This window comes from Panthera onca, chromosome X (assembly GCF_046562875.1).
Source record: "Panthera onca isolate mPanOnc1 chromosome X, mPanOnc1 haplotype 2, whole genome shotgun sequence".
NCBI lineage: Eukaryota > Metazoa > Chordata > Mammalia > Carnivora > Felidae > Panthera > Panthera onca.
In genome coordinates, this window is record NC_138357.1 from 39,871,720 (window position 1) to 39,887,154 (window position 15,435).

Here is a 15,435-nt window from a genome sequence, read left to right on the forward strand (position 1 = left end):
TTTGTATATTTTTTTCTTCTCCTCAAATTTTTACTTAAATTTGAGTTAGTTAACATACAGTGCAATATTGATTTCAGGAGTAGAATTCAGTGACTCATCACTTACATACAATACCCAGTGCGCATCATAAAAAGTGCCTTCTTTAATACCCATCACCTATCTAGCTCATCCCCCATCCATGTCCCTCCAACAACCCTCAGTTTGTTCTCTATTGTTAAGAGTTTCTTTTAGTTTGTTTCCCTCTTTTCCCACCTCCCCTATGTTCATCTGTTTTCTTTCTTAAATTCCACATATTAATGAAATCATATGGTATTTGTCTTTCTCTGACTGACTTATCCTGCTTAGCATAACACTCTAGCTTCCTCCATATCATTGCAAATGGCAAGATTTCATTCTTTTTGATGGCTGAGTAATATTCCATTATATATATATATATATATATATATATATATATATATATATATATGAATGGATAAAGAAGATGTTTTATATATATATATATACATATATATGTATATATATATATATAAGTATATATATATATACTATTGTTGACATAGTTGATGGACATTTGGGCTCTTTACATAGCTTGGCTACTGTCAATAATGTTGCTATAAAGATTGGGGTGCATATGCCCCTTCAAATCTGAATTTTTGTATCAGTTGGATAAATACCTAGAAGTGCAATTGCTGGATCATAGGGTAGTTCTATTTTTAAACTTTTGAGGAACCTCCATACTGTTTTCCAGAGTGGCTGAAGCAGTTTGCATTCCCACAAATAGTGCAATAGGGTTCCCCTTTCTCGGCATCCTCACCAATACCTATTGTTTCTTGTGTTGTTAATTTTAGCCGTTCGACAGGTGTGAGGTGGTATCTCATCATGGTTTTCATTTGTATTTCCCTGATGATAAGTGATGTTGAGCATCTTTTGATGTATCTGTTAGCCATCTGGATGTCTTCTTTGGAAAAATGTCCACTCATGGCTTCTGCCATTTCTTAACTGGATTATTTGTTTTTTTGGGTGTTGAGTTTCATAAGTTCTTTACATATTGTGGATACTCTTTATCAGATGTGTCATTTGCAAATATCTTGTCTCATTCTGTAGTCTGCCTTTTAGTTTTATCAATTGTTTCCTTTGCTATGGAGAAGATTTTTATTTTGATGAAGTCCCAATAGTTCATTTTTGCTTTGTTTCCCTCGCTGTTGAATTTTTTCGTGAGTGGAATCACACATGCAGATGATGTAGCTGAGGTAGTCATAAATAGTGACAATACCTACTTTGTCACAGATGGAAGCAGACTGCAGTCCAGGTGTTGAATATAGCCAAATTTGCTTATTCCAGCCTTTACTAACATCTATCTGGAATGTGGTTGGCACTGCCAAAAATGGTATAGTTACGTGCTGAGCACAGAAGAACAGACAGTGAACCATATCATTTTTAATTGTCAGAAAATAGGTTGGGTATGAGACTTCATTGCTCCCCAGCAGTCACCAAATTTTATTCATTGAACAATGTTGTATTTTCAGGCCATCGTATCTCTCCTTCTATGTCCAAGTTGCTTATACTAGAAAGAAGGAATCACACAACCACACTGGGGTTCCTATAAAAGCTTGGTCTTTGGCAGCTGGAACCACAACACTACCCGGAAGTCCCTCCATACTTCTCAGTTAGTAACATTTCCCATCCCTTTACTGCCTATTTCAAACTTCAACCTCTCTTCTCAGACTCCTTTTCCACTCCATCTACCACTTACTCTTACAGCAAGTTACTTTGTTTCTCTATCACCAAGATAATAGAAACCATCTGGGACAGGGAGCATACCAAACATTCTGCCTTGACATAGTGACAAATATCCGTACATCTAGACCCATCCTTGTCTTTCTCCCTTCTGTGAAATGGATATCACCTCATATATGTTCTGAGATCTTCACTAATTTTCCTTTTGCTCAAATCTACTTTCAATCATTCCCAGTCATCTAGTTCCTTCCTCTCAGTATTTAAAGATGGTCAAGCCTTATTCTAATAACAATAATAACACAAATAAAAAAAACCCTCAAAAACATCTCCAGGTATCATACTATGCATTTAATTATCTCACTGCAGTAAGCATTCTCAACCCATTACAACCTGTTGCAATCTGGCTGAAACTACTTAAACTTGTTTTCTTAGCTGTCAAATTTCATTTACACATCTCATCACTACCTGACTTTATTTTCTCTGTCACCTGATACTGTTGGTCACCCTCTTCTACTTAAAGCGTCCTTCTTTCTTGGGGTGCCTGAGTGGCTCAGTCGGTTAAGTGTCTGACTGGCTCAGGCCATGATCTCACAGTTCATGAGTTTGAGCCCTCATCGGGCTCTCTGCTGTCAGCAGATTCTGTGTATGTGTGTCTCTCTCTGCCCCTCCCCACCTCTAAAAAATAAATAAAAATATTAAAAGAAACTTCCTTCTTTCTTGACTTCCATGGCAGTATTCTTTCTTGATTTTCTTTCCTTACCTTTAGGATTACTCTTTCCCAGTCTCCTTCACAGGATCTTCCTCCTCAGCCAAACCTTTGAAAGTCATTGTTTCCTAGAGTTTGTTTTTTTTTTTTTCCTAGAACTCTTCTTGTCACTCCATTCACTTTCCTTGGGTTAATTGATTCATGCCCATGGCTTTAATCACCACCAATATAATTAAAATTTCAAAAGCTAGATTCCCAGACTAGATTTCTTCCATGAGTTGCAAGTGCATGTTTACTATTACCTACTAGACATATTCACTGGAAATCTGTAGTCAACTCAAAATCAATATGTTCAAAAATTTGAGTTAACTTTTGCCTTTCCTTCCCCAATTATGCTTATCTTTTAATGTCTCTATCTTAACTAGCTACTCAAGGCAGAAACATGGTTGGCACTATCAATAGCTTGCTTTCTTTCATTTTCCATATCCATTCATTCATTAGGTCATGTGAATTCTACTTTCTAAATATCTTTCATTTCCATCCCTTCTCTCCATAACTTACCATTTTTACTCTCAACTGGTCTGGCTGCATGTTTTCTCTTCTTCCAATGTATTCTCCAATTGCAGATAAAGTGATCTTTCTAAAATGAAAATCTGATCATACTTTTCCCTTGTTTCCCACACTCATTGGCTAATAATTTCCATTGTTTCTCTAACTTTCTACCTGAAATATCCCCAGAAGTTTGGAGTATAGTTAGTGCAAGTATAAAATTTCCCTTCTTTTACCTTAGTAATTCATAATCATCTAGCATTCTATTCCACATTATATCTGTGTTTAATGTAAAATTTATATTACCATATTTCCATTCATTTAAAAAGTTTTCAGATAAAATTGATCCCTCAAAATTAGCCATGTTTATCTTAGGAATTCAAGTATCCGTTTGCACATCATTATCTTACTATAGTTTGAGAAGCTCAGGCCCTACTCATTAAGTCCAAACTCATTAGCAGGGCATAAAAGGTCCTCATTAAAAATTCTTTTTATTTGAGTATAGTTGACACCCAATGTTACATTAGTTTCAGGTATAAAACATAATGATTCAACTTCTCTATACATTATACTGTGCTCAACCCAAGTGTAGCTACTATCTATCACCATACAATGCTATTGCAATATCATTGACTATATTTTCTATGCTGTACCTTTTATTCCCATGACTCATTCATTCTGTAACTGGAATTCTATATCTCCCACTCCTCTTTACCCATTCTGCCCATCTCCTCAACCCCTTTCCCTCTGGCATCCTTCAGTTTGTTCTCTGTATTAATAGGTCTGATACTGCTTTTTGCTTGTTTCATTTTTTCTTTTTTTAGATTTCACATATAAGTGAAATCGTATGGTATTCATCTTTCTTGGTCTGACTTATTTCATTTAGCATAATGCTCTCTAGTTTCATCCATGTTGTTGCAAATGGCAAGATCTCATCCTTTTTGTGATCACGTAATATTCCATTGTATATATTATACCACATCTTCTTTATCCATTTGTCTATCAAAGGACACTTAGGTTGCCTCTATATGTTGGCTATTATAAGTAATGCTGCAATAAACATAGAGGTATATATATATATCTTTTTGAATTAGTGTTTTAGTTTTCTTTGTGTAAATACCCAGTAGTGGAATTATCAGATCATGTGGTATTTCCATTTTTAATTTTTTGAGGAAATTCCATACTGTTTTCCACAGTGGCTGCACCAATTTATGTTCCCATCAACAGTGCACAAGTGTTCATTTTTCTCTACATCCTCACCAACACTTGTTATTTCTTACCTAAATAGTCATCTTTTATCAAGCCCCAGTAGTTCTCAACCAGGGAGGGATTCCTTTAGGAATGTTTAGAAAGGTGTATTTGTGGTATAATGTTTTGATTATTATAATAGTTGGGGGGGAGTACTTCTGGCATTTAATGGGGAAAAGACATGGATACCAAACATTCTGCAGAGAGGCAAGCTCATATAATATATAATTATCCTGCTGATACCTCCCTTGTATCTCTTTGCCTCATTTCTCACTGTGCTCTCTCTTCATATTCCATCCTCTAGTCATACCAAACAATGTCCAGTTTCTCTTAAAGGTCATGGGATTTCACATCATCAAATCTTGACAGCGTTGCTCCCTCTACCTGGAATATCTTGTAACACCTTACACACCTTCTCTTTCCTAATCTCAAACAACTGCTTTTCCCAGGTAGAAATGCCTATTCTCTAGACAGTGAGTCATGCATAGTAGATACACAGTCCATGTTACATGTTTGTTGAGTAAATGAATGAATTCTTTACCCGTTAGTACCATCTACTGATTAAATTATACACAAACTGTTTACAACAATTAAGCTCTGCCTTCACTTAGGATAATTAGGAGAAAGAGAGAGGAAGTGAAGAGTTGAATTCCAAAGGTGCTGCAAGAAAAGGATCATGGGTAGGGGTGGGGATTAGGGTTTATCACATTTACAGTCTCTGAGTTATCAAGCATGAGGAGCAATGGGTACACTACGGAAAGAAGGGAATAGAAAGAGGAAATAAAAAAAGGGCAAGGGCAAAACTGTGCTACCCTTACAGCCTGTTGATGGCCAGCAATTTTTTTTGTAGATTTTTCTCCTGTTCTCTTTCCACCTTGCCTTGACCGATCACTTACAACCATTCCCATGGTTCTGAGCTAGAGGGACTTCTGTACTACCTCCTATTATTACCCTCTACTTTATTATTAACTAGTTTTTTTAAAATTATAAAACCAATAAAGAAATCAAAGATCATGATTTTAAAAATCAACTAAAGGGGCGCCTGGGTGGCTCAGTCGGTCGAGCGTCTGACTTTGGCTCAGGTCATGATCTCGCGGTTCATGGGTTCGAGCCCTGCGTCGGGCTCTGTACTGACAGCTCAGAGCCTGGAACCCGGTTCCAATTCTGTGTCTCCCTCTCTCTCTGCCCCTCCCCTGTTCATGCTCTGTCTCTCTCTGTCTCAAAAATAAATAAAAACATTTAAAAAAATCAACTAAAAATAAAACTATAAAGAATATATGGTGAAAGAAGTACCCAATCCCCCCCCCCCCAAAGTACCCAATCCTTACTCCAAACCTCAGGCTTTCTACTCAGAGGTGATTGCTGTTGATATTTTCTTCTGTGTATGCATAATGTTGCATTTTTATTTAGTTTTTTTGTTTTACAAAAATGAGATTATACCATACATACTATAATGGTTAATTTCATGTGTCAACTTGACTGGATCATGGGATGTTCAGATATTTGGTTAACATTATTTTGGGTGCATTTGTGAGGGTGTTTCTGCAAACATTAACATTTAAATGGATAGGTTAAATAAAGCACATTACTGGGGTGCATGGGTGGCTCAGTCGGTTGGGAATCTGAAATTTGGCTCATGGTTTGTGAATTCAAGCCCTATGTTGGGCTTTGTACTGACAGCTCAGAGCCTGGAACCTGTTTCAGATTCTCTCTCTCTCTCTCTCTCTCTCTCTCTTTGTCTACCCCCCCCCCCACTTATGCTCTGTCCTCTCTCTCTCTCTCAAAAAAAAAAAAAAAATAAATTAAAACCAATAAAGCACATTGCCCTCCCTAATGTGGATGGGATTCATCCAACCAGTTGAAATCTTGAATAGAATGGTTTCCTCTCCTGCAAGTAAGAGGGAACTCTTCCTGCCCAACTGTTTGATCTGGGACATTGGTCTTTTCCTGCCTTTTCACTCAAACTAAAACATCAGATCTTCTTGGGTTTCAAGCTTGCCAAGTTTTGGACTGGAGCTTACACTATTGGCTCTCCCGGGTCTCTAGCTTGCCAGCTGCAGATCTTGGGACTTCTCAGCTTCCATAATCACCTGAGCCAATTCCTTATAATAAAGTGCTGTGTGTGTGTGTGTGTGTGTGTGTGTGCGCGCGCGTGTGTGTGTACAATCTTCTGTTGGTTCTGTTTCTCTGGAGAGCTCTGAGTAATACCTATACCATATCATAGCTTGCTTTTTTCAAGCACACTATATCTTGGGGATGCTTCAAAGCAGTACAAACAGAATTACTCTTATTCTTTGTAACAGTGACACGGTATTCTGTATTACGGATATATAGATTTATTAAATCGGTTAATGGTAATTAAGTTGTTTCTATTTTTTAATAATAAACTAATAATTTCACCATGCATATAGTTGTACATATACCTTTGCTAAATTGTACAAATTCTTTAGTCTAAGTGTCAAAAAAAGAGTTGCTGGATCAAATGGTACATGCATTTACAATTTTTTTTCATATTTCCAAGTTACTCTCCAAAAGGTAATATATAATCTTGTCAATAGAGTATGAGACTACCCATTACCCCACACCTTTCCCACCACTGGCTTTTATTAATCATTAAAAAAAATTGCCAATGTGATAGGTGAAAAATATTACATTGTTGCCAACTTGCTCTCTGTAAAAGCTGTACCAATTTATTTACAGTCTTCCCAGATGATTCTATATATTTGTAACCATGTCAGAAATTTCTTGGGAGAATTCTAATTTGAATCCATTCAAGATGAAGATTATGCCTGCTGACAGGCATCACAAACCTGTAGTATTCTCCTGGTACTAGTTGAGCCCCCGTATGCCCTTCATCAACCTGTTTGTCAAAATACCTTTCAAGAAAGTACTTTGTGCACAGAAGAAAAACACCATAGCTCTTAAGAAAAAAAATGTTAACATGGTTTCAAAAGCAAAAATCAGAAAAGCAAGTCACATTTCTAAATTGGATTGTTCATTCAAGGAGCAGTTGCCTTTGAGAACAAAGCAGACCAGCCTGAAAGATTAAAACCTCCTTGAAATATCAATTTGCCAAATGCTCCAGTAGTCACACTCATTTAATTCATTGTAGTACTGTTGGAGAAATGTGGTTAAAGATACCTTGAGTAACAAAAATGTTCAAATTAGCCTTCAGTACTAAGTGGCAATATCTACCTAGTATGTTACCAAGTTTTAACGAAACAAAATCAAACAGAAAAAGCTCAGCACCCCATACATTTAGTAAATTGTACAAGAGCATGACTATGTCAACTAAATCATTTGTCTGATACTGAGAAAATGACATGGCTGCAATAACATAGCTGTATTTTAAAAGTCACTATGAACAAACTACTGATAAATCACCCCTGACAGGCCCATAACAAATCAATGATAACTAAACAAGCTTAACTTTCAAACAAATAAACAGAAGGAAGGAAGAAGAGTCATTAAATTCAGCCCTCCTAGAGGCCAGCACTGGAGGCAATGGTAGTAACCTGAGAAGAGATGCATGCTCCCCTGGCCTTTCTGCTTTAGCGTTGACCACCTATGGCAATGCTTAAGGTAAGAGAAGAAGTCATTCTTCCAGGCCCCATATTAGAAATGTTAACATTGCCTTACCTCCATAGTGTTTAAGTTACCAAATCTTTTCTTTCAAAACATCTGCATCTGTCCAAGCCTCTTCCATCAGCCTAATCTAAGTGAAAGTTTTTCTCCATTCATGATTAATAGTTTATCATTTATCAAAAGTTTACCCATCCTAGACACTGCTCCAAAGAACCAGGTATACACTGAATCCTGTGTTAATAATAGAATATTGGAATGATCATTCTATTTTCCAGATAAGTGGCTCTGCATTTCCCAGAAGTAAAGCCAAGTGTCTCTTCAGTGACCTGTGCATGTAAGAGATGGCTTGGTTTTCTGGGCAGACAGACTACCATACAGTGACTCAGTGTCTGATCACGAAGCCACACTTCTTGATGAGGTGATTCCCTTAGTCCCTAGGATTCCAGTTATCAGAAAGCACACCAGTAACTGAATTTTCCAACAAAGAACTTGGAAAGACAGGTTCTATAGCATTGTGACTTCTGTTCAGGCTTACTTCAATTAGTACCTACATTTAGTTGATCAACAAACAAGTATTTATATACAGTACCTGGGGGCAAAGCACTGTACAGGGGTACAAAGTATAAGATGTCCTCACCATCCTGGAATAATCTATTGAGGAGACAGAACTTACATGAGGCTGGATGAACAGGCTTCATGGAGTTATGAGAACTTGGCATGGAAAGGAATTGGAGAGGTGGAGGGGAAGGCATTTCGGTCAGTTCAGAATTTTATTGCTTTTGGTCTGAAGCCTTCCAAAGACTTACAGAATAAAATAGATATAATGTGCTGTTAAAATAAACTATCAAGATCAAAACAGAAGTTAGAAGGCTTTTTTGAGTTTAAGTTTAGGAAACATTTTCCAGTTATTTTCATGAAAGGAATTGTCAGACTAATGATATAGTTGGATTAATAATAGTGTCTATAATAGTTTTAGTTAAAAATTTTTAATGATTGGCAGAAATAGAGAATCTAGTGGTTTTTAAATTGCCTGGGTCAAAACTAAACCATTTTCATCTTCTAGCATTACTTTAACGTTGACATTAGTTAAAATCATCACCTAACTCCCACCAGTATTTCCAGTATGTTTGCTGGTAACTAGAATCTGTCAGCTCAAAAGGAGTGATGGAACAATTTGTTTTCAAGCTTAGAAGCAGGTACACTGGATTAGAGGAGGAGATGGAATGTGCCATCTTGAATGCAACAGGTATAGTTTGGGAGTAGGATGTTACAAAGGCTTGCTGATACCCAGGCAAGGCAAGATTGACCAGGGAAACAAGTCTATACTCTCCTTTCCAGATATCCAATCCACCTGGTTTCTCTCTCATTCTGCTAAGGTCTCAGCTCAGATATCACCTCCTCAGAGAGGCCTTCCCTGGCTCTCCCTATATAAAATCACACCCTCTGTCACTCTCTATCCTCTCATCCTGCTTTCTAATTATTTGAATGTATGGTTATTGTCTCCTTCCCCAATTAGAATAGATTCTCCATGAGGGCAGGGACTTTCCTGCCTTGTTTACTGGTGTATGTCAAGCTCCTAGAAAAATGCCTAGCACATAGTAGGGGTCAATAAATGTTGAATGGATGAATGTCATAAAATTTGAAAAAAGGTACATAAATCCCCAATAGGTGATTGGACATCATGTTTGGAAGCAATGATCTAGTATAGATTACTACTTGGCTTTAGGAATGATTTGTGATTTGGGAAGGCACCCCATCCTACAAAGTTCCACCTCTTCCATGGAGCCTTTCTTCTATGGTAACCATTCTTCTGAACTATGCATGCACCTTAATGTGTAATTGTCCTTGTTCCATGTGTATAGAATTCATAAATTCTTTGCGAATGAGGAAAATATCCCATCTTTTTAATCCTCTATTTTGTATCATTCCTACCACTGCACAGGGCACATAGTAGGTGCTCTATGTGCCTACTTGAGTACTTCTTGATTAATTCCAGGTGGAGAAGTTGGCAATAACAAGCTGTTGGAAGTGAGCTTTTTTTTTCCTTTTTTGTAAGACAACCCAATAATCAACTGGCATTAAAGAAATTGCTCATAAATCCTAACAAATCATTTTAACTATAAAGGTAAAAGTGATCCAGCAGTGTCCCTTGGGCACTCTTCACACTTCCTAATGAATAACTTAGGGGCTTAGAAAGAAATTAATTACATGGTCTAGCTTTTGGGGGGGTTGTCAAATGAACACATTAATTTTTCCAGCTGCCTGTGCTCTGGGCTATGCGGTTTGGGGTGGGTGGACAGCCTGCAAAGATTGTTTCATGCTTGCCCTTTCCACATTTCTTCTTCTAAGAAGTGGAAGTTGCATTCGTTCTGGAATATGAAGATATTGGAATTCAACTGATTTCTGGAGGCAATAAATTCTCTAGCCCTGGCCTTGGGTCAAAACAGTGTTTGGGGAGGCGCCTAGATGGCTCAGTCGGTTGAGCGTCTGACTTCAGCTCAGGTCATGATCTCACGGTTTGTGGGTTTGAGTCCCGTGTCGGGCTCTGTGCTGACAGCTCAGAGCCTGGAACCTGCTTCAGATTCTGTGTCTCACTCTCTCTCTGCCCCTCCCCTGCTCATGCTCTGTCTCTGTCTCAAAAATAAATAAAACATTAAATTTTTTTAAAAAAAAAACAGTGTTTGGGGTTTTTTCACCCCACAAATTTCAGTGGCTTCTGGAAGTCCCAAACCTCAGCCAAAGATTGCTTCATCCCAGAGTATTGTAATGCAATCTGTGAAGCGAGGTGTTTCCTAAACTCTTTTGAGGTGACTGTCAGTTCCCAGCATACCTTGCACCAAAGTCACATATCCTACCCAGAATGTATGCTTCTACATCTTGGGATGTATAGGGCTGCCTACTCAGAGATGGTACCATGCTGGTGGCACTGGCCAGGCATGTGTCTCTTCAGTGTTGTAACTAACCTAAAGCAGAATACAGATTCATTGCCATGCTGTTTAAGATGTTCACTGCTTGCTCCTCATTTCATTTTAAAATGCATCTGAATATATTAGCCTCTTGTTATTTTGTCTGCAATATTCTCTGCTGAACTGAATTGAGATACAGATTTCCAGATTTCTGTTAGGTCAGCCTGCTTTTAATTGCAGCATTCATTACAACTGATGATAAATATTAGGATCAGCCTTCCTACCAGGGTGCTATCTGTCATCAATGCCAGTTATTCCTAAAGGTTTTGGAGGTGTGAGAATCTATTTGATTTTGCAACACCTCTGTTTTCTTTATCTTTTCTTAGGAGGAGACAACTTTTGGCAGGCAACTTTAATGACAGTAGAAAGGCCAGGGGAAAGCAAGAGAAATACTAGAAGTCAGTGGGCCTGGGGTCTAATTCTAGAGTTTAACCATGCTTCTTCAACTGTGTCTTTGTGACTTGTGCAAGTAATTTGCTTCATTTGGGCCTCAGTTTCATTTGTGAAATGAAACGGCTGGACCAACACTTCATAAACCTTGATGTATTTTAGGCTCACTGGGCAGAAACAGTGGTGAGAATTAGAAATACTGATTCTGGAGCCTTACCTCAGACCTACCAAATTAGAATACATTATGGTGGGCATCTATACTTTTTAAAAGTATCATCAGTAAGTTATATCTATCTATCTATCTATCTATCTATCTATCTATCATCTATCTATTTATATCTTGGGTTTTATATATATAGGGTTAAGACTAAATCAGGGTTTCTCAAACTTAACATGCATATAAATCACTTGGGGAGTTGTTAAAATGCCTGTCCTTTCTTAATGGGTCTGGGTTAAGCCTGAGATTCTGCTTTTCTGGAAAGTTCCAAGGTGTTGCCCATGTTGAACTTTGAAGTAGCAAGGGGCTAGAATTTTGATGGTTCTCAGCTAGGGGTGAGTTGCCCCCCTCTGCAGGTAGTGTTTCCAGATATAATACATTAGCTAAATCTGGAAATCCTATCCCCAGGGGACGTTTGGCAATGTCTGGAGACATTTTCAGTTGTCACAAGTTGTTGGGGCAGGGGGATTGCTAACAGCATCTAGTGGGCAGAGGCTGGGGATGCTGCTCAACATCCCACAATGCACAGGACAGCCTCCCCCTCCAGGAAAAGAATAATCTGGTCTAAAATGTCAATAGTGTCAAAATTGAGAAATGCTGGGCTAGATGATGTAATTTAAGGTCTCTTCAAATCTTTACTGTATATGATTTTGGTATATTTTTTATATAATTAAAGGTGTATATTTTGATCAATGATCAATGGTTGACAAATCAGGATTTTCTTCCCTAGCCAAATTCCCTTATCACAACAGGAACTTTTCCAACAAACCTTTCAAGATTTTATGTGTGTTTTCTTTCTCTGGGAATAACAATTGAGCACTAAGAACAGAAGAAATGTTGAGTGTCAGAGCCTGAATGGCCTTTGATAATCAACCCAATACAACCCTCTCAACCCACAGATGGAGAAATCCAGTTCCACAGAGGGGAGTGGCCAGCACAAGCTGTGTTGTTTTAAGGAAATTCTCCACCTAGCTGAGACTATTAGGGTAATTAATTATTTATAAAATGTCAGTGGTACTACCTGCTTCCAATTGGCACATGTTCTCAAAATAAACTGGATAAGAAGATTCATGGTCTTCTCATGTGAAGAACATCACACCTCACCCCCACCTCAGCTTCCATTTCTATCCAAATATTGAAAGAGATTTTCTAAAAAGCTAAAGTTAATTCATTCACTGAATGCATTCATTCTGATAGGGCAGACTTTGAAAGAAATCACTTTGGCTTATAGTAGTAATAATAATAAATATTTATTGAGGATTTATAAATTTGCTGGACATTGTTATAAGTGCCTAACATGGGCTTACTCACCTTCCTAACCTTTATTTCAGAGATGAGGAAACAGAGGAACAGAAAAGTCAAATTACCTTCCCAAGTTTACACAAATAGTAAGAGGTAGAATTAGGACTTAAGCATGGCAATTGATTATAGGGCCCATGCTATTAGCCATCAAATAAGACTGCTTCTCAGAGCTTGTACTTTACTAAGAGCTAGGAGTTCTTTGAGGGAAGGGAGTATGTCATTTGTCTTCATATCCTCAGAGCCTAACACAGTAATTGGCAGATAGTCATAGCTCATTATTTGTAGGTGGCATGAATGAACACTAAGATTTGGTGCTCTTGGCAAAGAAACTCAGAGGCAAGTGAAATGGTTTTCTTACTTCCCTTTCCACTGGTGTTAGCAAGAGTTTCCACACAAGTCCTGGCTGCTATTATGTTGTCTGAACAATTAGAACTTTTTTCAGAGGCAAATGGTTTTTATGTTGGGGAGGTACAGTGAGGACAGCCAGATCTGTGAGGAGCTATTCATCTGGCCTGGTCAGCAGGTGGGAATGCTCCAAAGCAGGGCCAAGGGGTTCAGTCTGTGTTGTGTACCTGGAAGGTTGCTCCCTCCACCTCTCACTGACTTTTATGCCTTTTTTTGTGCTGGTAGCCACCAACTCTGACTTGAGCAGATGAACCTATAACCACAGCAGGCGAGATCCCCTTCTTCAAGAAGGAAGTATGAGAAGAGTTCAGTCAGTACTCAGATCAAATGTTCCTCTCCCTTTAGTGGAGGCAGTCTGATCTTATGAAAAGATCATGGACTTCGAAGTCCAACAGACCTGGAGTCTCACTCTGGTTCTGCTACTTACTACCTGAGTAACTTGTCCTTTATTAGCCTCAGTTTTCCTGTACTGCGTGTAATTTTTGGGAAGACTCCAAGTTAACTTCCTTATTATATAGAAAGCCTTCAACAAATGTTAGTTCTCTCTCCCCAGCAAATCCTTCCTTTGTTCTGAGCCTCATGCAAAGAGTATGATTCCCCAGGCTGCAGGCCATCTATAGCTTGTCAGCACATGATCATCTATTGCCCTTTATTTCCTTCCCTCTTCCATTACAGCAGCAGATTTGCCAAGTGATATATATAAGTTGACCCTGTGATGTTCAAAACCAGGAAAATCCTCAAGATTTAAAGAATCACAAGAATAGCAATGTCCAGCTAACTGCCAAAATGTATCATCATGTTGAGTTGGTGTAAAAAGAATATAGACAATAATACTGCATTAACTTTCTATGGTGATGGATGGTAACTAGACTTATTATGGTGATCATTCCAAAATGTATATCAATATTGAATCACTGTGTTGTACACCTGAAACTAATATACTATTGTATGTCAATTAGACTTCAAGAAAAAAAAAAAAAGAAATTCTGTGAGTCAAAAGGGTTGAAGTGAACCAAAATGTCCTTGAAGGAACTTTCTACAGATATGCTGGTATTCTGGACAAAGGGATTTGGTACCTTATGGTAGTCACTGAGACTACCTTGGCAGCTGGGAAATGGTAGAATAGAAAGAGGAAGTCCCTGTAATAGAATTCTGCAATCTAGACATAAATTCTATCCCAAGTACTCATTGGTTTTTTAAAAAGTATTGTTTCTGAGGACATTAAATGTACCAGGAGGTAGAAGTTTGTTCACATATGAATACAGCAAAGCTACCCCAGCCTTGCTTTTCCCCCTACACATGTTAGAATTTCACCTGGTTCCCAGATCCTATTGTGTCAAGCATTTGTTATCAATAACTTTTAAAAGCCAAGATTTCTGGACTGCATGTGAGTTAAATTTGTAAATACTTCTGTGATCTGGAAGAAGAGCTGTTGACTTTGGGCTACAATAGGAAAGCTAGGAGCAAAAATAGATTAGGGTTTTCCCAACTTAACAAGAACATACCCCATTTTTTTTTTCCACTTTCAAATTTTATTTTATTTATTTATTTTATTTATTTTTTAATATATGAAATTTACTGTCAAATTGGTTTCCATACAACACCCAGTGCTCATCCCAAAAGGTGCCCTCCTCAATACCCATCACCCACCCTGCCCTCCCTCCCACCCCCCAGCAACCCTCAGTTTGTTCTCAGTTTTTAACAGTCTCTTATGCTTTGGTTCTCTCCCACTCTAACCTCTTTTTTTTTTTTTTCCTTCCCCTGCCCCATGGGTTTCTGTTACGTTTCTCAGGATCCACATAAGAGTGAAACCATATGGTATCTGTCTTTCTCTGTATGGCTTATTTCACTTAGCATCACACTCTCCAGTTCCATCCACGTTGCTACAAAAGGCCATATTTCATTTTTTCTCATTGCCACGTAGTATTCCATTGTGTATATAAACCACAATTTCTTTATCCATTCATCAGTTGATGAACATACCCCATTTTTTAAAGTGATATTTATAAGAAGAAACCCTTAAGAAACACTAAACTTGTGCTTCATAGTAACGTATTAGTCCTGAGCTTCTGGCCCAGGTATGCCACTAATCAGCTTTGAGACATTGAGGATTCACTTTTCTGGGCCTCAGTTTCCAAAGTTGTTAAAAGAGGGGACTAAGGTAGACAATATTATTTTCATACTCACACTTGATGATTCCATGGAAGTGCCAGGGATAGATCTGGATGTTGGTCTTATTTTTGAAAGGCAAGCTGGAGTCTTGTCTTCTTTGGAATCTAACACAGGCAGAATATCAGTAGATTCCTGTCTCTTGTTCCAGTTCTATCAAG